The 27271-nt window shown below is 43.7% G+C and overlaps 1 protein-coding gene and 1 pseudogene across 1 annotated transcript in view; one reads left to right on the top strand and one right to left on the bottom strand.

Annotated features, from left to right (window-relative positions):
- Positions 1-27258, bottom strand: part of Irag1 (inositol 1,4,5-triphosphate receptor associated 1) — a 148393-nt gene extending 121135 nt beyond the window's left edge. Inside the window, exon 1 of the mRNA XM_035442290.1 lies at positions 27174-27258. The gene's annotated coding sequence lies outside the window, so the exon portion shown is untranslated. The remainder of the gene's footprint in view (positions 1-27173) is intronic.
- LOC118237726 lies at positions 10-19710 on the top strand (annotated as a pseudogene).
- Positions 27259-27271: the final 13 nt, after the last annotated feature.

Below are 27271 nucleotides of genomic sequence, written 5' to 3'. Positions count from 1 at the left end.
CAGACGGGTATGCATGGTGCCTTTGGGAAGCCCCAGGGCACAGTGGCCAGGATTCACATTGGCCAGGTCATCATCATGTCCATCCGCACCAAGCTGCAGAATAAGGAAATTGTGATTGAGGCTCTTCGTAGAGCAAAATTCAAGTTCCCTGGCCTCCAGAAGATCCACATCTCAAAGAAATGGGGCTTCACCAAGTTTAATGCAGATGAATTTGAAGACATGGTTGCTGAGAAACGGCTGGTTCCTGATGGCTGTGGGGTTAAATATATCCCTAATCGAGGTCCCCTGGACAAGTGGAGAGCCCTGCACTCCTGAAAGCTTCCACAGTGCTCTCCTGTACCCTACCAAATCATTTTCAGTAATAAATCTCACATCCAGTCTGCTTACAAAAAAAGAAAAAAAGAAAAAAGAAGAGTGGGGGAATCCAAGGTCTTAGGAAGAGACTGGTTTTACTTCTCTAGGAGTATTGTTCTTAGAGAATTGGTAGGATCCAAAACCGGATATTATTATTACTAATAATATCCATAGCTCAGTATTCCCTCATCTGTTCATTCATTTAAGAGATGCTGTTGCATGACTCTTCCATTCATGCCATCTGGTAGAGGGGCCCAGCTACCAGCACTGGAAAGGACTCTGTCCTCTACACTCCTCTGCTGCTGCTGCTGCTGCTGCTGCTGCTGCTGCTGCTGCTGCTGCTGCTGCTAAGCTAGGAGCCTTCTCCAAGGGGTTGGAAGACCTTCATCTCCACCTTTACCCCTGAAATTTCAAACACCTGCTATGAAAACCAAATACAACAAACAACAATAGGCCAGGTGTGGTAGCGCATACCTTTAATCCCAGCACTCAGGAGGCAGAGGCAGGTGGAGCTCTGAGTGTGAAGCCAGCCTGGTCTTCATAGCAGGTCTTCTAGGCTAGCCTAGAGCTGCATAGTGAGACTCTGACTCAAAACAAAACAAAAACAAAAACAAAAAGCAAACCACCACCAGCTGCCCAGCTCCAGCTCCAGCTCCAGCTCCAGCAGCCAAGGATGCTCTGGGTACATTTTGAAAGTACTCCCTCATAATAAGGTCCCAGTTACAAACCAAATCACGATTACACCAAAGTTCAACTTGGGCATCAAATGAATTAACTGAGCTTTCTTTCTGAGTATGTTAAGGGGCTATTTTCAGGAATGTGGGGAACCCCCAAGTAGCCACGCTGGAAAGTCTTCATTGCACCCAATGATGGCTTCTCCAGAGCTGCAGAGTCAAAGACCTCTCCTTAAGTAACTTCCCCCAGCCTATGTATGCTCTAGCCCCTCCTGGAGATGCCATGTGCAATTGGGGCAATTGTATACAAATGGCTGAGAGGAGCAGCTCAAATCTCAGATGAAGATCCCAGGACCACCCTACCCCTTCCTTCTATGAGGAAATGTCAGCAGTCCACAGGCTTGACAGGTGGACTCTTGCAAGAAGCACAGCTCAGCTGATGAAGATGGCAGCTGTTTTGCCAGGAAGATCATGACTGAGGTCTACTATAATGCTACTGACTCCATGGCCCCCACTGGTCAAAAATGGCCACCTTCCTTATGAGGCCACCTCTGACTGCACCACAGACAGACAGACAGACAGACAGACAGACAGACACACACACACACACACACACACACACACACACACTGAGCTTCCAGCTTGGCTGGGAGGAGGAGTTCCCCAGAAACAGAGCCCTGAGTGGTGTATCACTAACTTGGCTATGTTGGAAGAAGAGGGCCCATTTCTGCAGGAAGCAAATCTATTAAGCAAAGACCACCTCTATGTCTTTAAAACACTAAGCCACACAAGTACCTTTATCAACCCAGACTTGTCAAGACAGTCTTAGGCAGCTCAGCTCTTGGCATGTGACAAATAAGCTCTAACTGTTGCATCTGAACAAATCAGGAAAACAAGCTAACGGGGGGGGGGGTCTTCCCTCCTCACCGAGCTGTAAACAGACTTAAGGGGAAAAATTCTCTTGGAGACCTAAAATTCCTATCCCATTTGGTTTACATTGAGAAAATCCCTTGTATAGGCAGTAGTGAAGCTCTACCCTTCCCCATCTATCGAGACAGGGTCAAAGATCCCATGTCTTCTACAGCCATGAGTGTGTGTCACATGTGTCCCCCTGTGATGCATGCTCTAAGTGTCTTTCTACTTCAGACTGGAGGCTGAGAGTGGACATGGAAGTCTGTCATCTCTAACAAGGTTTCTGAGAAGCATGCCACTGAAATCTAAGAATGGACCCAACTCATGAAAGACAAAAATAATGACTAAGGAACTCATGTAAAGTGAAAGTTTTAGAATCCCCCAAATGCTTGGAATTTCTCTCAAAAAAAAAAAAGGAAAATATTCCATGTAATTACTTGCAGAAGACTACTACAATGTTCTAAATAGGGAAACAAGGATGAGAACACTTCCTTTCAATCATAAGAATAACAGCTCTGGACTGGGAGATTCTCAGAAGTGGGAGGACCAAATAGCAATGGGGCGTTCACATTTGGCAGATACCCTCACTGACTGGCAGCCCTAAGAACATACTTGGGGTTGGGGAGCAAGTGACAACCAGTGTCTGACAGGGCTGCCCCCACTCTGGCCTCCCTGCCTCCAGATCTACCACATTAACCCAGTCATTGCACAGAAAACTAGAGAATCAGGCCTGGTGTGGTGGTGCATGCACTTTAACCCCAGCACTCAAGAGGCAGAGGCAGGTGGATCTCTGTGAGTTTGAGGCCAGACTGGTCTACAGAGTAAGTTCCAGTGCAGCCTGGATTGTTACACAGAGAAACTCTATCTTGGAAAAAAAGAAAAGAAAGGAAAAGAGAGAAGAGGAGAGAAGAGGAAAAAGAAAAGGAAAAGAAAAGCCTAAATAATCAACGTGTGTGTGTGTGTGTGTGTGTGTATGTGTGTGTGTGTGTGTGTGTGTGTGTGTGTGTGTGTGTGTGTGTGTGTGTGTCTGTGTGTGTGTGTGTGTGTCTGTGTGTGTGTGTGTGTCTGTGTCTGTGTCTGTGTGTGTGTGCGCGAGCGCATGAATATACCCATGTAAAGGCCAGAGGACACCAGATATCCTGCTATATCATGTTCCACCTTATATCTCCATGAGACAGGGTCTTTCACTGAACCCTAAGCTTGGCTTATTTCTGCCTAAGCTGGTTGGTCTGAAAGTCCCATGGCCCCAGTGCTGGGGCTATAAGGACACGTGACCATGTCTGATGGGGCATCTGAACTCAGTCCTCATGCTTGCATGGCAATCCCTCTTACCAACTGAGCCATCTCCCTCTCCCTGGTTAATCTTAACACGGAATTTTAATTGTTTTGATTCTGCATATGTGCATATGGGTAAGTGCATGTGAGTACAGATGTCAAAGAGACATCACATCAGGCACCAGATCCCTCTAGAGCTAGAGTTACACACAGGTAGTGGTGAGCAAACCAGATACGGGTTCTAGGAACCAGAGCCAGGTCCTGTGCAAGAGGGAGTGCATACTCTTAACCACTGCACCACCCCTCCAGGACCCTTAAGACACAGTTTTGATCAGACTGCCCACACAGCATAAATTCCTTTTTAAATGTCATCCACATTGTTTACAGAATAAAAATTAAATCCCTCACACTAACATCCTACACAGCCCAGACCATCTTTCTGATTTTGTCTCCCACTTTATCCCTCCAGAATGCCTACCACCACCCCACACTCAAGAAGCTCCTCAATATTGGCTCATCTGATTGCCTGAAGGTTCTGGCTTCCTGGCTTTGTTTTGCTTGCTCTTCATACTCCTCCTCTCTGGACTCATTGAGGTCCCATCCATTCTTCACAACTCCAGACTCTTCCACAAAGCCTCAGGTGAAAATAACCACTCGCTTCTCACTGCCACTGTGCATGTGTGTGGGTTTATGTACATATGTGTGCAGGTGCACATGCACGTGTGTACAAGTAGAGGCCAAAAGTCAGCTTAAAGCATTAAGCCTCAGCAGCTGTTTATCTTATTTTTGAGCCTGGGTCTCACACTGGCCCTGGAGCTGACCCATTCAGTTCAGCTGTCTGGCCATTGAGCCCCAGGGATCCGCTTCTCTCTGCCTCCCCAGCACAAGGATTATAAGTATGTGCCACCATGTTCGGGTTCTGGGAATTGAACTCAGGTCTCTAAGCTTAAACAAAAGCTACTTTACTGACTGAGCCATCTCCCCAATCTCTTCTCTCTGCTTCTTAGTACCAGCTTTCCTCCAAATAGCCATCACTGTAACTCTCTGCCTATATTTCCATGTGCTTTCCCCACATCATTTTTCTCCCTGGTGGATGTAAACGTTTAAGTCAGGATCATGTATAATGATCTTACCTACGTATAATTGCTGACATGACATGGATAGTGTGGTCTTTTGAATAGGAATGGCCCCCCATACTTATTTATTTGAGTGCTTGACCCATAGGGAGTGGCACTATTAGGAAGTATGGCCTTGTTGAAGGAAGTATGTCACTGTGGGGATGGGCTTTGGGGTCTTATATGCTCATGGTACACCCAGTATACAGCCTGTCCTTCTGATGCCTAAAGATCAAGGTGTAGAACTCTCAGCTACCTCTCCAACACCATGTCTGCCTACATGCCACCATGTTTCCCACCATGACAATAACAGACTAAACCTCTGAAAACTGTAAACCAGTCCCAATTAAATGTTTTGCTTTGTAAGAGTTTTCTTGGTCATGGTCTCTTTATAATAGAAATACTAACTAAGACAGATAAATACTTACTGAATCTAAGTTGGGTTAGTAGATAAATTAGTGGATCCAGGGTAGTTCCTGAAAGATAGAATCTTGTCCCAGGTCCTCTACAAGTCAACACAGACTCAAGAGTGAAGATGGGGTTAAGTCACAGCATCCCAGGCTGGGCTACACCCAAGGGTTCACCAACAATCCCCAGGAGCCACCAGCCAGAGGTCTGAACTGTCAGGGCATTGTTTCAATCTTCACAAACAAATCCTTGACCTGATGAAAGGCAGACAAGACAACTGTCCAAAGGACAGGCCACCTGGACGCTGATGGCATCCGTGAACATTACAAATATTTAAATGTCTCACTCTCATCCCTGCCTTTCAGAGTGGAGCCTTCCCAATATGGCTTCCCTTGGAAAAGCAACCATGGCATTAGGCTCCAGGTAATGGTATAAAGATATATTGAGGGGCCAGGGTTGTAGCTTAGATGGCAGAGTGTTCATCTAGTATGCATGGAATCCTGGTTCAATACCCAACACAGCATAAAGTGAGCATGGTGGCCTGCAGTCCTAGAGGTCCAAAATGAACACCTGGCTCATGTGTGGCCTGCATGACCCTTGGATGCTACCCTGTCTTTATCACCATCCCTGCTGCCACTGCAAGGGCCAGGAGAAAAACATTACAGAACAAAAGACCCTCTCCAAACTCTGCTCCTATACATGAGCTGCACTTTCTGGGTGTAGCTAACATGCAGCTCAACAGAAGGGCTCTCTGATAGGGTTCCACAAAAAGTCCCTTCTGTGACCAAGGCTTTAGTAAAAATTCTGGAGTGTGCTAATCACTGCTATGAGTTGTGCTGTTACCCCAAAATTCACATGTGCAAGTCCTAGTCCCCAGTACCTCAGAACATGACCTTATTTGGGAATAAGGTTGTTGTAGTTGTAAATGTAATTAGTTAAAATGAGATCATTAGAGTAGGCCCTGGTCCAATATGGCTATTAGTTTAAAAAAGAAAGGGAAATTTAGGCACTGACTCCCTCATAGGGGGAGATAGAAAAGCCATCTAAACCAACCTTCCTCACAAGAATCCAGCCCTGAAGTGCTTTCATTCCAGCCTTTAGAACTATGAGTTAATGGATTTCTACTGTTTAACCCAGTCATCCTGTGGTGCTTCATTACAGCAATCTTCACACACTAGTGCTACATTAAAATTTTTCTCACTAGAAATCAGGCTTATTTATGCTAGATATCTTTATATTTGTGTTTACATCAACTCAAATAATTATTGGGTACTTTCATTTGTTCTGCTTGTCCAAATGAGGACTCCAAAGTTATGAAAGGTTAAGAAATATGCAACTGGAGCTGGAGAGATGGCTCAGAGGTTAAGAGCACTGGCTGCTCTTCCAGAGGTCCTGAGTTCAATTCCCAGCAACCACATGGTGGCTCACAACCATCCGTTATGAGATCTGGTGCCCTCTTCTGGTGTGCTGATATACATGGACACTGAATGTTGTATACATAATAAATAAATAAATAAAATCTTTAAAAAAAAGAAATATGCAACTATCTATAAGTTTGAGGCCAGCCTGGTCTACAGAGCAAGTTCCAGCACAGCCAGGGCTACACAGAGAAACCCTGTCTTGAAAAAACATAAAAAGAGAGAGAGAGAGAGAGAGAGAGAGAGAGAGAGAGAGAGAGAGGTGAGGGAAGGACAGAAGGAAGGAAGAAAGCAAGCAAGGAAGGAAGGAAGGAAGGAAGCAAGGAAGGAAGGAAGGAAGGTTGGTTGGTTCAAGGCATTAAGTTACTGAGTCATTATTGGAGCTCTGCTGCCCCTCTCTGGAGTCTTGTTCTTTGCTCTTTGTACCACAGAAGAGATTCCTTGTGGGTAATGCTGCCATGTGTCTTAACACTCACAATCTTTAAGTCCAGCTCTAGGAGATCTGAGAGCAACTGCACTCCCATGTGCACAGGCACACATGCGTGTATGCACAAACATATACACATACACACCCCACAGCCTGGTGACCACAGACTTCATGTGGTCATGCTCAAGCAGTATTGCTATCAACACAAATGGGATTCCTGCTCATGTTGCTGAGAGGACATGAAGCATGTGTGACTGCTCTAAGATGGTCACACAAGAGCTGTGGTGGCCAGCAGGCTGGTAAGGGATGGCAGGGGAAACCTGGATGGTAACAGGAGTCAGGAAGATGATGCAACTAAACGTAGCAGGCTTGTATTGTGGTGAGAACGAGTCAAAGTAAGTATGAAAGGGAGATGAGAGGGAAATAAGGGATAGGAAATGGTGCTGAGAGCTCTATCAGCTGCACAGGTGAGGCAAGCTAGGGAGATCAAAGTAATGTCCCTTGAATAAAGGAGGCTTGGGGATTTTTATCTGTGCCCACAAATATTTATGTGGGGCACTTTGGAGTCTGACACATTCATGAGCGTGTTTAAGATATATGCTCAGTTTAAGGTCTTACATCAAAAAGGAAAAGTGGGGGTTAGGAACACCCCTGGGTATTTTTAGTTTATGTCATAAGATGACAGTGGCCTTGGTGCTGGGCCTGTTGCTGGTGGCCTGTGCACTTTTAAGAACAGTCTACTAACTGCAGGCCATAAATAAGGGCTAAAGAATGTCTTTGCAGATGTCCCAGAAAGATTTAGACTGCCACTAAAAGAGAGGGTACTTTAAAGACAAAATAATAGAGGAAGTTTGCCTCCCTCCCAACCAGGCTGTCTTACTTAGCTGCTAACAGTAAACTAGTGCTAATGGCCTCGCAGGCTAGGCCTAAGCTGTGTAGAGTGAGCTGGATACCAGGGGAAGGCCATAAGAATTCAGGGTGGGCAGAAAACAGCTCAGCAGTTGTGTGAAATGGAGAATAGGGGTTGGGGGGAGTACAGAAATGGAGCATCTAGGAATCAAGAGGGCAGAAAAGCTGCAGCTCAAGGACAGGATGACCTCAGGGATGACCAGACAGTCAAGTGAAGAGCATCCCTCAAGGAAGATGTGACTGGTCTTAGAGGCTGACCCACTTGAGGCTTGGTTGGGTGGGAATGAAGTGTAGTTGACAGGAAATAACTCCCTTACAAAAAACAAAAACAAAACAAAAAACAAAAAAAGGAGGGACCTGTGCTCCACCCAAAATCACATGATGAGCTTACATTCATGCATCTTCATGCGTCCTTAGTTCAAGTTTAAGATCAGCATCTTGCCAAAACATGACCCCTTCATTTCTCTTCTGACTCCAGACCAGATAGCGTACTGACAGGCCCAGAGGATGTGCCCAAGTCACTTCCTGGGGATAGAGGGGGTGGCGGGTGTTCTAGCTGCTATCAGCTGGCCACAAATGCTTCTCTGAGTGTCTGAGGTCTCAGATATGAGCTTATAGGCTCACTAGAGGGGTCAGGGACAACCTGCAGGAAGGTGGTGGTGGGGATGTGGAATCAGAAGGATCAGAAGTTCAAGACCAGCCTCAGCTGGTACAGAGAACTTGAAACCCTGTCTAGAAAACGAACAAATAACAATGACAGGATGGAAAATAAACAGTAAAACTCCATCACAAATCTGAGTCTTCACTTCTTACCCTACTATACTCTACATGAAATTTAGTCACTCCTTAAACTCAGTGCCTAAAAAACTAAAATCACACCAAGTGTGTGCACAATCTTTGTGGAAACATGAAGCTGAGGTCCTGGGAAAGGATGTTACAATATAGCACCTGGCCTGGCACCATCCAGGGCATTTCTGCCTCTAGCTACATTTCTGTTCACCTCTCCAGGCACATCTCAGTGACTCCTTTACACACACACACACACACACACACACACACACACACACACACACACACTGAGAGCAACACAGAAATTGAAGTCTCTCCATCCCTCTTGGATTGATTAGCTGAAGACAGTAAAGTCCACTCTGGCTGGAGTCAGCCAGTCCAGAGTCACAACAGGGATTAAGCATTTTGCAGAATCACTAGAAGGGATTTAGAAAACAGTTTAGGCTGAGCTTTCAGCAAGGCTCCTAGAAGACCTGGACCACCACGCAAGCAGCAGGGCCCCCTAACCAGGACCCTATCTTTTCCAGAGCCAATGCTGCCATAGGCACCAGACTAAATGTGCACCCCTTGCTTCCCAATGCCCAAGTTGGTGGCTGGAGGAGGATGTCTGCCTGTACTCTCAGAGAAAGGCCAGTAAGCCCCACCATTGCAAGGCCAGTGGGAAGCGCAGGCACAGAAGTGTGGCCTCTGTTCTCCCACAGAGCTCAAAAACCTCTTGGGTGTCCCAGCTGCATGGGATCATGGGAAATGTAGGTTTTAGCTTTCCAGTCTTTGCTGTATTGTAGAGGTCCAGATGGCAAGAAACTGAAGAAAGCTTCCAGGCAACAGCTAGGAAGGAATCAAAGTCCACCAACACACATGAGTAAACTCAATATGTCCTCAGTCATATAATGACTAGGTCATAGGTGGCATCTTGATCCTACCTGTGGAAATGCTGAACCGGGACCAGGTGAGCTGGGCCAGAGTCCTGAGCTGTGGAAAGTTTTGAGAATCTGTCAAATGGCCATAGTATGGCACTTCCCTTCATAGTATCCTCAACTCCATTATGGGACATAACTGCCCCCATGCAGAAACAGGAGAAAGAAGAGTAGTACTTTCCTTGTGTAGAACCTTGATGTCAGACCTGCCCGAGAGAATATGGACCTGAGTCAGATCCCCTGGTCTACCTAGAAGTTTATATAACCACCTTGAGATGTGAAACACATGCAGGCACACACAAACATGCACACACCACACACACATACATATGTACACACACACATACACACATATATACGCACAAGCAGACACACACATACATATGTACATACATGCATACACACACATACATATGTACATACATGCATACACACACATACATATGTACATACATGCATACACACACACACAGAGAGGCACACCCTCCACTTAGCAGACACCATCTCCTTGCTCTGAAACAGAAGCAGTGGTAGGAAGCCTGCTTCCCATGGCCCCAGAGTGAGGAAAAGGTGAGAGGGAGACAAGGAAGATGTCCCAAGTTCCAGGTTTTCTAAGTTATGGGAGATACACCCTGTTAGGCTCATGCAGGGTCAGGGTGCCAAGAGAATCAGTGTCTCCATAAATGCATGGCCTGTGTACCTCTCCTGTGCCCTCACTCCCACTTACTCCAAGAGCAGACCTAACATACACTATCCCTGGGGACCCTGGCCAGGCCCGGTGGGCAGGCTTCCTGCCATGTCCAGTTTGAGTCCCAGGTCAGATATGAGAGAGTCTTGGACACTCTGATGACCAACTCTTTTGTGCCAGGTGTATTAATCACTTGGCTTGTTGTTGTGACGGAATAACTGACCAGAACAGCTTAAGGAAGGAAGAAGAATTTACTTTGGCTCACAGTTCAAGAGGTTCATCATGATGGCGAAGGCACCAGCCATGGGATGACCCTCCTCAGTTAACCCTCTCTAGAAACACCAGACACACCAGGGGTGAATCTCCTAGGTAACTCTTAATCCAACAAACTTGGCAGTAAACATCAACATCAGGCTGTCAGGATTCAGAACACTTTCACCACTTCCTGATGTCTCCATGGGGCCATCAGCCTTCTGCCCATGCAATAAGAACTCTTCCTTCTTTCCTACCAACAGTCAGTACCAGAGGCAGCATGTGGTTCAGCCTGCTCCATTGCCCACCAACTTGCCCCAACCCCCTGCTCCCAAGGGGAAAAAGAAAAAGGAAGAGTTGTCCCTGCCTCCTATCAGACTGAACGTGGCATGTTTTAATGAGAAAAGGATTCCAGGTGCCTGCAAACTTGCTCAGTGCTGTGTGTCTTATGCAGTGTGGGAACAGTTGTTCATCAGGGAGCCAGGCACTGACTAGTGCTTTACTTGTGGGTTTTGGTTGGACCTACACCAAGACCCAAGGAAGTAGCTCTCCTGTTAAGTCCTGAAACTCGAAACTTGATAGATTGCTGTACTCTCTGATGTTGTAGAGCAAATAAATCATGGCCCTAGAACTTAAACCCATAGTTGGGCTCCAAGTCTACGTGCCCAGTTCCTGTGCTGCAGGCCTACTGGGCCTATTTCCTTCCTTCCTTCCTTCCTTCCTTCCTTCCTTCCTTCCTTCCTTCCTTTTTTCTTCCTTCCTTCCTTTCTTCCTTTCTTTCTCTTCCTTCCTTTTTTCCTTTCTCTCTCTCTTTCCTCCTTCCTTGTGTGTGTGTGTGTGTATGTGTGTGTGTATATATGTGTATGTGTGTGTGTATATATGTGTGTGTGTGTGTGTATGTGTGTGTGTGTGTGTGTGTGTGTATGTGTGTGTGTATGTGTGTGTGTGTGTGTGTTTATTCATGTGTGTATGTATTGATGTAGGTGGTTGTTTATGAGGGTGGGTATTCATGTGGGTGGGTGTGTTCATGTGGAACCTCTGCAAAATCCCTTTCCCCAGCCGTGCCTATGATAGGTTGGACAGAAGGAAAACCAATTCAGAGAACAAAAGACCATGTATGTCCTGGGACTAACACTTTCAGCCTTCCTAGCTCCCCGCTTGGCTGTAGCAAACAGGGCCTCAAATTCAACTTGTAGTCACCATTCTGCCTGGGGGACTCCGGTGGGGGGAGACGGGGGAGGGTGACGGCCTCTTCATAGCTCCTACCCCCACCCATCTTCCCCTCTCATCTTTCCAGGAACTCACAGGAAGACACTGACACTCAGTGCTGATACAGCACATCTCAGCACAGTAGTAAGGCTGCCTCAAGCTCTGTCTTGACTCTGTGCTACAAGAGTACTTTGAAGAACTGGAGATGCTCAGACTGTTGCTGCTCAACCCTGGACCTGCGAGAGGATCCCGGAATCCCAGCCCTGAGCGGCCCTCTGCTGCCCCCTGCTGGGTCCTGGCCTACACATTCACCTATCAACCGTCCTAAAACAGGCTTGCCGACATTTTCACCCACCCATCGCTAACTACTCACTATGCTGGAAGCTGTGAGAAGTCACTTTCTTGTTCCAAGGATCCTGTCCTCAATGTGTTCCTTAAAAAACGAAAAGGTAGAGGTTCAGTGATGGTGCACGCCTTTAATCCCAGCACTCAGGAGGCAGAGGCAGGCGATCTCTGAGTTCGAGGCCAGTCTGGTCTACAGAGCGAGTGCCAGGACAGTCAGGACTACACAGAGAAACCCTGTCTCGAAAAGCAAAAAACCCAACAACAACAACAACAACAACAAAAAACCCAAACCAAAAACAACAACAATAAAAAAGTAGAAAAGGGTTAAAGCTACAGAGTCCCAGTCAATTCCTTCTGAATCATACTGTATGCCTACTATTTGCTAGATACTAAGTGTCAGAACTAAGGATAAGAAATGGAACAAAAAAGAAACAATCCCTACAGCATCTTGCCCCAAATCAACACAACAGAGAAGTCAGGCTGAGGTGGGGGTAGGGGTAAAAGGAGGCAACCAACTGATAAGGGGGCAAGGGACAATGGGACAGAGGCAAGGAGTCAGGGGAGATGAAGCCAAGAGCACATGAAGGTCAGCCTGAGCAGTGGGTGGGAAGGACACTGGCCTGTCACCCGAGAGCACCAGAAGCCATGGAAGGCTACAAAGCAAGGATGGGAGATGGTGCCTGTCTTTCTGTTCCTGCCCCTGCCTGACTTCTCATCCTCCAGGCTCTCGGAACCGACATTTCTTGGTGTTTGTCTCCTGCTTTTTTCTATCTACACTCTCTTGCCCCATTGTTCATATTCTAAACATTCACGCATGGGCTGGTGTCTCCATGTGGACCTCTCTGCAGGCTACATATGACATAAACTCCTTTCTGCCTGATCTTGAGTTTCCGAGGCAAGACCTTAACATCTCCACCCCACACCCTAACTCCCAACCCCATTTCTTTAAACTTTTTGGTTAGCACACAGAGAAATGAGTTGTACTGTCACATATTCATATACATATGTCATTGTACCTTGTTTATTCACCCCACCTTCAGTGCCCTTCCCCATTCCACAAAGTGCCCCTTCTCTGGTCCCTTTCCCCTCCCCACATGGTCCCCTTCTGCTTTCATGACATTTATATTCCATTATCCTCTCTTGCCTCCCCCCTTGATTGCTTCCTCTCCTCTTGTGGTCTCATTTCTCCTTATAATCATCACACACACACACACACACACACACACACACACACACACACACACTCACACACACACACACAGCAAGACAAAATTTTAATCTAGGTTTTCTTTCTAAGTGAAAATATATAGTATTTATCTTTCTATGGCTTATTTTGCTTAACATAATGTTCTCTACTTCCATCTACTGAAAAATGTCAAAATGTCTTTCTTCTTTACAACTAAACATAATCCCACTGTGTATACATGTCACGTTTCCTTTTTCCATGCCTCTATTGATGGGCTATAAAACCCAGAGGCCTTAAAGATATAAGTCAATAAATTGACACAAATAACAGTATTATTTAGGTCTGAAAAGAGAAAATTCTTCAAAAGACTAACTTTCAAACCAGAATAAAACATATCTTAAAACAGATTTGCCAAAGAGTTCTTTCCTTAACTTAAACAGAACTGGTACAAATGAGTGTGTGTGTGTGTGTGTGTGTGTGTGTGTGTGTGTGTGTGTGTGTACGTAGAAAACCATGTCAAATATAGAAATATTTTATAGAAAAATAAATGTGGAAGACTCTGAACATATGGGAAGATGTTTTCCTCTGGTATAATTGAAGAAACTAAAATAGTTTGTTTTCATTTAGCAAACTGGAAAAAAAAAAACCAACCACCCTTCTCTGGTGCCAATAGGACTTACCCCCTTCTCACTGAGGGTGCAGGCAGAGCAAGTGTATGCATTCTCTATCTATCTATCTATCTATCTATCTATCTATCTATCTATCTATCTATCTCTCTATCTCTATCTCTATTCTCTATCTCTCTCTCCCCCAGACAGGGTTTCTGAGATGGGGCTCCATCTGTCCTGGAACTGGCTCTGTAGACCAGGCTGGGCTCTAACTCACAGAGATCTGCCTGCCTCTGCCTCTGCCTCTGCCTCTGCCTCTCTGCCTCTTTCTGCCTCTTTCCTGCCTCTCTGCCTCTCCTCCTGCCTCTCTGCCTCTCTGCCTCTCTGCCTCTCTGCCTCTGCCTCTGCCTCTGCCTCTGCCTCTGCCTCTGCCTCTGCCTCTGCCTCTGCCTCTGCCTCTGCCTCTGCCTCTGCCTGCCTCCCAAATGCTGGCATTAGAGGTATTCATCACTACTGCCTGGAATATTCATTCTTTTTCTACTTCCTGGGGAGTCAAACCCAGGAACTTATGCATGTCAAGTGGAATGCTCTGTCACTGAGCCACACTCACAACCTGGTAGCATCAAATTGCAGTTTCATTTTAGAACCCATATCAACATATTAAAGGTATATATCCATTCACATAGCAAATAATTTAGTTTTGTTTGTATTATACTTAAATATACATGTAGATATTGTAGATATTTCTGTCTTTGTTAGGATTTCTGTTGCTACAACAAAACACCAAGACCAAAAGGCAAGTTGGGAGGAAAGGGTTTATAGGTTTACACTTCCATAGTCCATCACTGGAGGAAGTCAGAGCATGAACTCAAGCAGGGCTGGAACCCTGCAGTTCTTTTTCTATCTGTTCATCTTTTTCACTTGCTTTTCGGCCATAAGCAGCCTGTAATTTAGTATGGCTCTGAGTTTGTGAGCTTCTCTCACAAGGTGATGGACCTGGAGGTGGCGACACTGGAATCACCAGTTTATAGCTGAAGTCAGAAGTGCTGGTTCACAACTTAGAACTTGAGATCTGCAGCTGAAAGAGGTAACAGTCTTGAGGTGCTGAGCCATAATCTGGGCAGTGGCTCTATCTCCAGCAGATAGTGTTCAAACTGAGTCCAATTCACAGGACCCCCAGGTGGGGTCTTCTGGAGAATTCAGTAATACATGGGAAACACCTCACATACATTTTAGTGACTGGAAGTGTCTATGTTAGGTGATAAGTAGGAAAAGATAAAAACATTGTATATGTCAGCAATCCCAGCATTTGGGAAGTGTTGCTCAGAGGATCAGAGGTCATCTTCAGTGGCTTAGCAGTGTAATGAGACTGTGCCTTAAACAGCAAAACAATAAGTCAGGTGAGGTGAGTCACACCTGGAACCCAGGCACTTAGGAGGCTGAGAGAGAAGGAGCTGGACTGAGAGGTCAGCCTCAGGGTACCCAGCAAAGCTGAGATTATTCTAACCCATAAGAGACCCTCCCTTGGGCTGGAGAGATGGCTCAGTTAAGAGCCCTGGCTGCCCTTCCAGAGGGTCTGGGTTCAATTCCTAGTACCCACATGGCAGCCCACAACTGTCTGTAACTCCATTTCCAGAGGATCTGACATCTTTACAGTAGCACATAAGTTAAATTAGAGAGAGAGAGAGAGAGAGAGAGAGAGAGAGAGAGAGCGAGAGAGAGAGACCCTTCCTCAAGAAACTAAAACACAGCTGGGTGTGGTGGTGCACACCTTTAATTTCAACACTTGAGAGACAGAGGCAGGTGGATTTCTGTGAGTTTCAGGACAGCCTGGAACTACACAGAAAGACCTACAGACTTTTCAGGCTACATAGAAAAACCCTCTTTGGAAAGAGAAAAAGGGAAGGAAGAAAGGAAGGAAGGAAGGAAGGAAAGAAGGGAGGGAGGGAGGAAATTAAAACAAACAAACAAGTATTCCTGAATGCAGAGGGAACTAGACAAAGCTTCATCTAGACAGATAAACTTACTTTAACAGATACAGACTGGATCTGAAGACAGAAAATCCTTTCTGTTTCTGTGTGTCCTTGGACAATTCAGTGAACTTTCTAAGCTTTAGGTCCTTCACCTGAAACAGGAACAGTCACACTCACTTTTGGAGTTCTTACACAAATTGGACATACTGTGTGCTGAGTGCCTACCATAAGATCATTTTTGTACTGTCTGACTCAACAATCCTCCATCCCTATGCTCTCAAAGTGTGGGCCCTGGACCAGTGTGTCAGTATCAGCTGGAGACTCAATAAAAATGAACATTATCCACTCCCAAGAATCAGACACTCAGGAGCCAACCAGAAATCTGGGTTTAACTCACCCCCAGGTACAGCCTGTTACAGTGTCAGACTTGACCAACAGAGCTCTCAGACACAGGCTTATCTCTGAAACATATGAAAATCTCCCCAAACCTTAAAAAGTTCTTCTATCTGAGCACAGTGGCACACACCTTTGATCCCAGCACTTTGGAGACAGAGGCTAGAGGATCTCTATGAGTTTGAGGCCAGCCTGGTCTACATAGTGAGTTCCAGGACAGCTAGGGCTGTGTAGAGACACCATATCTCAAAAAAAAAAAAAAAAAAAAAAGAGAGATCCCCTTCCATCCCATCATAACAGAAACAGAAAGTTATTTTAAAATGCTATTAATGTTGGAAGAGAATCTTTCCAAACAAAGCAAAAAGACTTGAAATAAAAATAGTGCTGACATTTAAATCCCAATGCCTTTTAAAACTATCTCTGTAAACAGGTCTGCTGTATGGGAGCAACCTGCCCTGCCACAAAGGCATGTCAGTATGACCCGGACTTGAACTCTCCTTGGCCAAAACTCACTGATAAGTTGGCAAGGTTTACTACTCTGCTTAAGCTTAATTTCACTGCCACAAATTCCATAGTCAGGTTGGCTTCCCACATAACTGAGGGGATAAACAGGTACAATAGCTGAGAAAGCATTTCATAAGTCATTGTATCATTCTTTAGGCATAAAATCACACAGGGGATAAACAAAAAGAGTCTTCTCTGAAGAACAAGTTGATTCATTTTGTTTTGTCTTGTTTTCCTCTGCCATAACAAGTCCCAGAATTCAGTGGTACATTTTTTGTTTTTGTTTTTACGTGTAAGGGTGTATGTCTATACACCACATACATGCCTGGTGCCCACAGAGGCCAGAAGAAGGCATCAGATACCCTGAAACTAGAGTTACAGAGGTTGTGGGGCAGCCAAGAGGGTGTTCACCATACTGGGAACCACACTTTTGACACATTTTGGCTGAATTTTAGCAGGAGGCTTCCTAGAACAGAAGTAATACACAGCAGATAGCAAAGAATTTAAGTTTTAGTGGTGATCTCACTTGTCACTGGCCTTAAAGCATATTATTAGCAAGATTCTATTCTGCTTGAAATCTGCTTAAGCCTCATTTAACTTTTTTACTTCCCTCCTTCAAAAACCTTCAATAGTAAAGTCTTTAAAGGAGGGAGAGAGCGATCTAGTGGTTCTCTGGATACAAGGAAAGCAGGGAGGGAAGAGCTAAGAGACTCCCAGTGGGCTAGAGAGATGGCTCAGAGGTTAAGAGCACCAACTGCTCTTCCAGGGGTCCTGAGTTCAACTCCCAGCAACCACATGGTGGCTCACAACCATCCATTATGAGAGCTGGTGCCCTCTTCTGGTGTGCAGATATACATGGAAGTAGAATGTTGTATACATAATAAGTAAATTAAAAAAAAAAGAGTGTCACTTTGAGTGAGAGAAAATGCAAAGGACACACTGACAGTGGATGATGTGGAAACAGCATCGACCAAACATGCACTTCATCTCATTTTCCTGTCACCGGGAGACAAAAGTGACTGCTACATACCTGCTGTCACCTGCACCACAGACAGACTGCACTGCTCATGTCATGGGGTAGCTCTGAAAAAATAAATGACTTTCAGTAGTATCCATAGCCTGCTATTTGCTATTATTCAGCTACTACCAGAGGAAATAAGGATCAACCAAAGAGGTTAAGTGACCTGCCCAGGCATTCCACGGATAGCACCCACTTAAAGACCATTTCTTCATTTACCCAGTGGCTTGGGAAGTCCCAGACAAGGCAAACCAACCTGAGATACAGACCTGTACAAATACCATTCTATAATTTAAAAAAAAGTTTATTTCATTTTTAAAATCTCAATCCTTCTTCCCCTCTCTTCATCTTCCTCCTCTCTATCCCCCGCCTCTCTCTCTCTCTCTCTCTCTCTCTCTCTTCTCTCTCTCTCTCTCTCTCTCTCTCTCTGTGTGTGTGTGTGTGTGTGTGTGTGTGTGTGTGTCCAAATGACTTTGGAAGTCAAAAAAGGGCATCTGATCCCCTTGGAGCTGGAGTTAAAGATAGTTTCAAGCCACTATGTGAATGCTGAGAACAAAACTAGGGTCCTCTGCAAGAGCAGCAAATGCTTTCCCCATACTTAGCTTTTATACCCACAAGCCAGACTGTCATTGGTGTTTTCTTTTTTCAGCCTTTCCTTTTACTTACTCTTTTAAGGAGTGTAGCATGGGTCTGAGGCCCTAAGTCTGTCCTTACAAATATCAAACACAAGTCCCTGGAATATGGGAACAAAATGCTGCTCTCTCTTGACACTCTATGGGAGCCTTAGCAAAAGCTTAAAATGTCAAATTATTAGATGACTCAGCCAAGCATTTTTGAGGATGTACATTCCTTTTTTTAATTCATCAATGTAGGCATTCTTAGCAGAAAAGTCTTATGGGATATTTGTACACTATGTGAATGTGTATTGCTACGATTGGTATAAGAAGAAGCTGAATGCCCAATAATTAGGGAAAGGTATAGGCAGGATTTCCAGGCAGAGAGAGGAAGTAGCAGGAGGAATCTAGGCATGAGAGGTGGGGCGGGGGCGAGGAGACATGGAGGAAGCAGGATGGGTGGTACATGACAGAATGTAGATGGACAGAAATGGGTTGATCTAAGTTATAAGAGCTAGTTTAAAACCAGCCTAAGCTAAGGCCAAGCTTTCATAATTAGTAAGTCTCCATGTTGTTATTCGGGAGCTGGCTGGCAGAACAGAGAAAGACTCATTACATATGGTGTTCAACATGCAGGCACCTATTCCTACATAGGCCCTGAGAAGCTTTTTAAAAGTTTCAAACATACAAACAAGGAGATGTGAATTCCTAGTCCTGCAGTCTTTCCGGCGGGCTGGTGCTCAGTAGTGTGCAGACACACGGCTCCCTGCCCCTGCCGGTGGGCTGGAGCCAGCTGTCAGAGCCACACAGTGACTGGCAGGGCCCAACTAGGGTTTATCTTGAGGTCAGAGAACGCTGCAGGCTTGCTGTAAGGCTGTCCAGACCAAAAACAAACTAACAAACAAAAACCTTTAAACAGATAATGGATATAGACAGTCATAAAAATAGTTTAAAAATAATAAAGTAGAGCGTGTGAAGGTGGCAGTAGGAATGCGGATCTTCCTGATGTTGCTGTGGGGACCACCGCCAAGCACACGACCCCGACCTGAGGTGGTGGTGGGAAGCCCACCACACTTTGCTGCGACTTCATGGAGGTGGCGGGAGGGGAGAGGGAAGTGGCAACAAAACCATGGTGGGTTAGCTGGCTTCTTCAAAGCGGGAGGGGAGGGTTACTGGCACGCTGATTTGGCCTGCTTTCTGCTAACTGGTATGAACCCCCTGTCTCCATATTTAAATGTGGATCCACGCTATCTTGTTCAGGATACTGATGACTTCATTTTGCCAACTGGAGCTAACAAAACCCGAGGCCGATTTGAGCTAGCTTTCTTTACCATGGAGGATGTTGCATGACAGGGGCTGCATTTGGGGCAATGAACGGTCTTCGGCTAGGATTGAAGGAAAGGCAGAGCATGGCCTTGTCCAAACCAAGAAATGTACAGATTTTGAATATGGTGACTAGGCAAGGGGCACTTTGGGCTAATACTCTAGGTTCCCTGGTTTGCTCTATAGTGAATTTGGTGTTATCATTGAGAAAACATGGGGTGCAGAAGATGACCTCAACGCAGTAGCTGCTGGAACCATGACAGGAACTTTGTATAAATGCCAGGTGGTCTTCGAGGAATAGCACGTGGTGGCCTGGCAGGACTGACACACACCAGTCTCTATGCACTGTATAACAATTGGGAGCACATGAAAGGTTCCCTGCTCCAACAGTCACTCTGAAGACTTGCCACCTCAGGATTAGGGGGCATTTCATAGTCATCCAGACCTATTAATAAGTCAGTCTGGAATTGCTTTCTCTCTTGTACCTACAATTACTTTGAACAGTTGGAGACTTTAATTTGCTGTGATGAAGATCATGGATGGTTAGCCTGGACTGCAATGCTTGCCCTTAGTGAGTGGCAGCCAAACCCTTTGGTGACTCACTGAGTATGTGTTCTCTCCTTTGGAGATGGTCTTGCACATGTTTTTCCTCCTACCCCCAAACTGGAAAACCACTTACTCTCCAAACTCAGGCCATACTTATTTTCGATGCTTTTATTACCATGTGTATCAAAACTAATGTTGCTCTGTATTCCAAATAAAGGGTGAAAACAGAAGCCAAGTCATAATTCCAGCAAAAATAATAATAATAATAAAGTCTTTAAAAAACTAAAATAGTATAAAAAGAATAAGCCACATAAAGATGGGAAACATACAGGGTATCTGGACCCTGTATGGTACTTTGTTGAGTTTGATTTTTTTAAATGCTAATGTATAAAAAACAATAGCTGCTGAGAGACATTGAATTATGGAAACTGCTGAATTAAACCCAGAATATGTTGCATTGGGGAAGAGGTTATGTCTTTGTTTCCACAGGAAACAAAAGTTATGGTTCTCTTCAAAATTAATGAAGATCAAATTTGATTGCGGGAGACATCCTGAAAATCTTGGCTACAGACATAAAAGAAGAAACCAAGAAAGACTACAAGTCAGGTGACATATATGTTGATCCCTCTACATGGAAACAGCTCTGAGACAGGATGAGACATGATAAATCTTGTTGACTACAGAGTCCTCATGACTTATTGTTGCATGCCATCCTTTCGTATGGCATGAATAAAGGTTTGGCTATACAGTATGAATGGAATTATAAAGTTGACAGATACCTTTTACCTGCTCAAACATAGAACAAAAAATCATCTTTAGCTAACTTGTGCACCCTGCACATTCCATACTTGTGTTAATGCAGATATATATATATATATATATATATATATATATATATATATATATGTTACCTTTAACCATGTGTGTGTTTTCAGAAGGAAAAATAGGACCAAATACCAATAAAGACAAGTAGCTCAGGTGATTCAGTCTCTCAGAATGCCTCTGTTACAATTTCCTCAAAAATCTACATCCAGAACAACTTCAAAGCTGCTAGCTGAGATGGTTCAACCTCATGCAACTACTCTAGCCAGGACTTGAGATAATCCCCACACTGTCCCATTACACAAAGACTGAACAACAAATGAAATAGCTAGCTCTCCCAGAACTTGGCCATTATCTCAATTTCCTCAGGATCCCCTAAAGATGCTACCACCCTAAGACAACAGGAAGCAGTCTAGAGAACATGAAGCTCGAATTCCCAAGAGGTGGGGTGGGTGGCTTTTGGTCATTCAGTGTGTTATGTATATTTATCATCATTTAGGGGGCTTGGTTAAAAGTTGTTATTGGTAATGTTTAGGGAAAAAAAGCTGAACAAAGATTAGAATCAGAGATCTCTTTCTAAAGGGAAAAATGGGAAATATAGTATAGAAATGATAGGATAAAAGGGTGTTGGAGAAGTTAGTGGGTTTAAGATGCACCTCAGTTGGGGGCTGGAGAGATGGCTCAGTGGTTAAGAACACTAGCTGGTCTTCCAGAGATCGTGAGTTCAATTCCCAACAATCACATGTTGGCTCACAACCATCTGTAATGATATCTGGTGCCCTCTTCTGGCCTGCAGGGATACATGCAGACAAAGCACTGTATACATAATAAATCTTTTTTAAAAATGCACTTCAGTCTATCCACTGATGCATTGATTGATATCTTGAGTATTAGGACTTCCTACAGCATTGGATATAGGGGGTCACTGAAAAATTATCATGTCAAGAAGGCATTCCAGTTTCTTCACAAACACTGGGTAGATGGAGTGTCTTTTCCTAATTTAGGAAAGATGAATGGAGAACTCTGGGACAAGGTACATAGATCATGTATCAGAAAGTTTTTCAGTGTCTCTGAGACACCCAAAGATATATATCAGATGGGCATTTGGATATGAAGATCTGAAATACTAAAGGCAGTTCCTGACTTGTTTAAGGTATTGTACTTATGCAGCTCATTTAAAAATGTAATGTAAATTTCTAGTCCTTGAAAGTTATTATTACCAACTGTTTAGGATAATTTTAAGAAATAGGTTAGTAGTTAGTCATTTAACAACAAAATTTGTGGCCATGTTAGGTGTGTTGTCAAGGTTAAACTGGGATATATTTTAGATAGAGTCAGATGGTCTTCAAACACTTCAGAGACTTACAGAATATGGCATTGAAGATGTTTCAGTAACCTAAGACTTTTCATGACAGTAAGACACATCTTTACTTCAAAAAGGGATTATGGGCATCAAAGAACCTCCATATAGCGTTTGCTTTTATTGTGGCAAAATTAGCCACTAGGCAAGAAACTTCCTTGCCTTGACTGCTGACAGTATACTGTCCAAATCTGACAAGGTGACTGCCAAACTTTACCAAGACAAGGAAGGACAGTCCTTCAAAAATTTCCTGCTTCACAAGAAAGTCTGTATTCTAGGCCTGTAGATCAAAGATGGATGCCCAATATTGCATAGGAACCTTGGGTGACAATCCAAGTAGCCATATGTCTTTGTCATTTCCATAGTTTTTCAAGTTGCTTGATCTGCACTTCCTGTTTACTCCAGTAATATTATATCCTTCTCAAGCCTTTAATTGGATTAAAGACTAGATAGTTATAGTTTTACCATTTTCCTTGTTACCAAATTCAGAAAGGAAACTCACAAAAGAGGTGTAAAATATATAGGATTGAGAGACATAAAAGCTTAAGTTATTTATCTAAGAAAATGTTTTAAGGTCTAAAAAGACAGTTTTCGGTTGGTAATACAAGTTAGGATAAAAAATAAGTTAGGACAAAACTTTGGAATCACCAAGATATAATAGATAATGGAATATTTTCTTCAAATTTGCCAAATATAGATAAGCTGGACATTGTAAATGTAATTCTTACCTGATAATTGTTCTTATTGTACATAGTTTTACTGTGTTAGAGTTTTTTTAAAAAAAAAAAGCCTTTCCTTTTTATTTAGACAAAAAGGAGAAAATGTGCTGAGCAGTGGTGGTTCATGCCTTTAATCCCAGCATGTGGGAGGCAGAGGCAGGTGGATCTTAGTGAGTTTGAGGCCAGCCTGGTCTACAAAGTAAGGTTCAGGACAGCCAGGACTGTTACACAGAAACTCTGTCTCCAAACCAAAAGGAGGGGTGTGTGGGATATTTGTACACTATGAAAAGGTGTATTGCTATGATTGGTGTAATAAAAAGCTGAAGAGCCAATAGCTAGACATCATCAAATCTAGACATTCTTAGCAGGAAAGTCGTGTGGGATATTTATACAATGTGTGATGGTGTATTGCTATGACTGGCATAATAAAAAGCTGAATGGCCAATAGTTAGGCAAGAGGTATAAGAGGGACTTCTGGGCAGAGAGAGGAAGTAGGAAGAAAAATCTAGGTGTATTGTTTTAAATTCATCTATATGCCAGCAGCAATCAGGTTTACTTCTCCACCACCTTAAATCCATTCTTAGCAATGTATCATGCCACTGGGACAGGTGTTTCCTAAGCAATCTAAGGCCACCTTCTTTCATTTTCCAATGCATTTTCAACCACACAGAACAATCTTCTAAAGCCACAAAGTCAACATTCTCATTCTCTTTCTTTCACTAATGAATACATATATTTTTAAACTCTTTAGTCATACTGTACCTAAGACAAAAACCCAAACCTAGTGAGTGAGAATGGGGGGGGGGGGCAGAGACGACCCAATGGTTACAAGAGTGTACTGTTCTTCCAGAGGAACAAGTTTGGTTCCAAGCATCCACATTGGGTAACTCACAACTGTAACTGCCTGTAACTCCAGTTCCAGGGATACAAGACCCTCTCCTATTCTTCATAGGCACCTGAACATATGTGGCATACAATCACACATATACTTAAATAAAAATAAATTTGGCCGGGCATTGGTGGCGCACAACTTTAATCCCAGCACTTGGGAGACAGAGGCAGGCGGATCTCTGTGAGTTCGAGGCCAGCCTGGTCTCCAGAGCGAGTGCCAGGATAGGCTCCAAAGCTACACAGAGAAACCCTGTCTCAAAAAACTAACTAAACAAATAAATAAACAAATAAATAAATAAATAAATAAATAAATCTGGAGGGGGAGAGAGGAGACACCCATAGCAGAGCTGTTGTTCTCAGACAGAGAAGCGTTTAGGGAAAACAATCACTTACAAAAACATTTGTGGACTAGTAAAATGACCCAATAGATAAAAGCCCTTGGTGCTTAAACTGACATCTGAGGTTGATCTCTGGAACCCTTGAAGAAGGGACTCCCATAAGTGCCTGCTATCCTCAACACACAACAGTAATAATACAGTTTTTAAATTAAAAACAAAAACAAAAACCACATAACACTTGCAAGAGTGTTTAAGTGAGTTTAAGTGACTGTTTCATCAAATGTATACATATCAGAGTTTCCAGGTTGAAAATTGGTCACTTCCTGGTGGGAAAAGGGCCATTTTTCTCACATGATTTCAAATGATCTTATATCTCCAAACTTTCACATTTAAAGTCAACAAATAAATTGTTCTGGCAGAGAATCAGTATCATATGAGAAATGCTAAATATTTTCCTCTTTGGCGACTTTAGGTAATCAGACATTGACCTATCTGGTTTATTTCAAAGCACAAAGTAGCTTGCATTTCCTGCTGTGGGACATCCGAACTGACTGATGCCGTAAGCCTTTGTTCTACATTGCTGAAGGCCAGCATACTTGAAGTCTTCAACTTCACCTACTCTCCACTCATGTTTTATGTTCCTGTCTCTTGGCTTTCTTCTGGATTTCTGATGCTCCTCTTTCTAGTACACACCCACCCAAATCATGCTAATTTTCCCATTAATTATCACTTCTTCCAAATCCCAATCTAAATCAAGTTCCCCTCTTAGCCAACTATTGAGCTCTACATTATCAGTTAGGATCTCTTTGATTACCAGTAAAGAAAGACCAAACATCTAACAGGGACTTTCCTATCCAGGAGGCTTTGGGCCATGAAGAGTAACAACCACCACCCACCACAGCGTGTATATTTCTATGTGACTTGTCATGTAATGAACAGAATTTACTGTACTGCCCAAAACATTAACTGCATGTGAGGACACTTGAAATATGGCTCATCCAAGTGGAGGATTGAATTTTAATTTTAATTCACTGAAATTATGGAAAAATGAGGTATGTGACTACTTTTCCAACTGTAAATGTTAGGAAATATAAATATTGACCCAAATAAATTTAAACAACTAAGTTAAGTATATATGTTTAAAATTAAAAATTAAAATCAAAAAATTAAATAGGGCCCGCAAGATGGTTCAGCAGGAAGAGCTGCCTGGCGCCAAACCCTTATGTGCTGGATTTCCAAGACCTAATAGGAAAGGTATAACTTATAATTCAACTTTAATATTGACCATCAGCTGAAATAATAGTATCTTGGATTTACTGAGTTAAATAAAATGTATAACTAAAATTAATTTCATTTGGCTTCGTGGCAGCTAAAAAGTGTTAGGTTATAATGGCCATGGTGGCACACACCTTTAATCCTTGCATAGGGAAGTCAGAGCCAAGCAGATCTCTGTGAGTTCAAGACCAACCTGATCTACATAGTGAGCTACAAGCCATTCAAGGCTACATAGCTAGACCTTTCCTAAAAAAACTTTTTTAAAATTACATATGTAGTTAGCATTATATTTATATTGTCAAACTGATCCAAACATTTAGCTACACAACCATTAAGTCAAAATATAAATTGAATACAGTTTCTCCTCAAGGAAAAAACATAAATTAATTGGTAGTTTTTTAAACGTAAGTATATAATATGGCTGGAACTGGGTTGGAGCTTGGAAGCAAAGTAGATGAAGAGCCAAGAAAAGACGACAAAGGGATAATAGGGGCTTTCTTTGGCTCAACAGCAAAAATAGAAAGAGCAGGGGATATCGCTGAAGAACACTTGCAGGTGAGAGTGGGGGTGGCTGTTGTTTTGAGACAGGGTCTCTTTACTATGTAGCCCCAGACTAGCCTAGATCTCAACATATAGGGCAGGGTGGCCTCAAACTCACAGAATCCACCTGCCTCTGCCTCCTGAAAGCTGGGATTAAAGGCATTCACCACCATGCCCAACTAAACTGGCACTTTTTAAAATTTTTCATATCACTTTATTTTTTGTTAATTATTTATTTAATTATATATTATGTGCATTGATCCCCTGGAAAGGTTGTGAGCTGACATGTGCGTGCTGGGAAATGAACCCCAGTCCTCTGGAAGAGGAGCCAATGCTCTAAACGGCTAAGTCATCTCTCCAGCCCCTAAAATGGCACTTTTTACTCGCTTATTTGAGATTCTTCCCTTATCTACTTTTTTACCCCAAACACAGAAAACTAATTTAATACTCTTCTATAATGAAATCATTAGCTAAAATATTTTCATTCAAGTTCTATAATTTCATTATTTAGGTTTAATCAAATTCTTCTGATTTTATTTAAATCAAATTTAGCGGTTCCTTTTAATTGTGCTTCCAAGAAATATAACTACATAAAGAAATACATAAAAGGCCGGGAGGTGGCGGCGCACGCCTTTAATCCCAGCACTCCAGCGGCTGAGGCAGACGGATGTCAGTGAGTTCGAGGCATCGAGTTCCAGGGCAGTCAGAATAGCTACACAGAGAAATCCTGTTTTGAAAAGACAAACAAACAAAAAGCCAGGTGCCCAAGCTCATGTCCATAACTGCAACAATCAGAAAACTGAGGAGGGAGTTTCAGGTCAGCCTGGGGTAGAGTGAGACCCTGTCTCAAAAAATTAAATAGGGCCCGCAAGATGGTTCAGCAGGAAGAGCTGCCTGGCGCCAAACCCTGACAACGTGAGTTTGAGCCCCAGGACCTAAAAAGTAAGAGGAGAAAACTGACTCTCACAAGGTGTCCCATGACCTGCATTCGCCACACCCGCGGTCGCGTGTCCCCATGGGCAAATAAATAATGCAACAAATAAAAATAATTCGTACATTAGCACCATAACTTCAAAATTCACTGAGAAAGTCTATTTAAATTAGTCACAAAGATACCACCAGTGTGACTTGCACTAACAGTATGAAGAACGACGAAACGACTGCAGCACCGATAAACAATTTGAGTTGTGCCCAAGAAACTTAGGGGGCCCAGCGAGGGCCCGCCCATAGCATTCGTCATCAGAGGCCCCGCCCCAACGCGGGGTGTGGCTTCGCCTTGCTCGCTTTTTCTCCCCTCGGCGTTTGCCTACGCTGAGCTCCGTTCGGACTACTTAGCGGCAGACGCCAGGCTTCCGAAGGCGTTCGAGTCACCTGCGGCCGACACACCGACAACCTCGGAGAGATCCGTCTTTCCACAGAGGGACGCGCCAGAGACGCAGGGCGGAGCTCGCGTGGGACACGCCCTCCAG

This window comes from Cricetulus griseus, chromosome 3 (assembly GCF_003668045.3).
Source record: "Cricetulus griseus strain 17A/GY chromosome 3, alternate assembly CriGri-PICRH-1.0, whole genome shotgun sequence".
NCBI classification, from domain to species: domain Eukaryota; kingdom Metazoa; phylum Chordata; class Mammalia; order Rodentia; family Cricetidae; genus Cricetulus; species Cricetulus griseus.
Note: the sequence above shows the minus strand (reverse complement) of the source record. Positions and strands in the feature narration are given on the sequence as shown.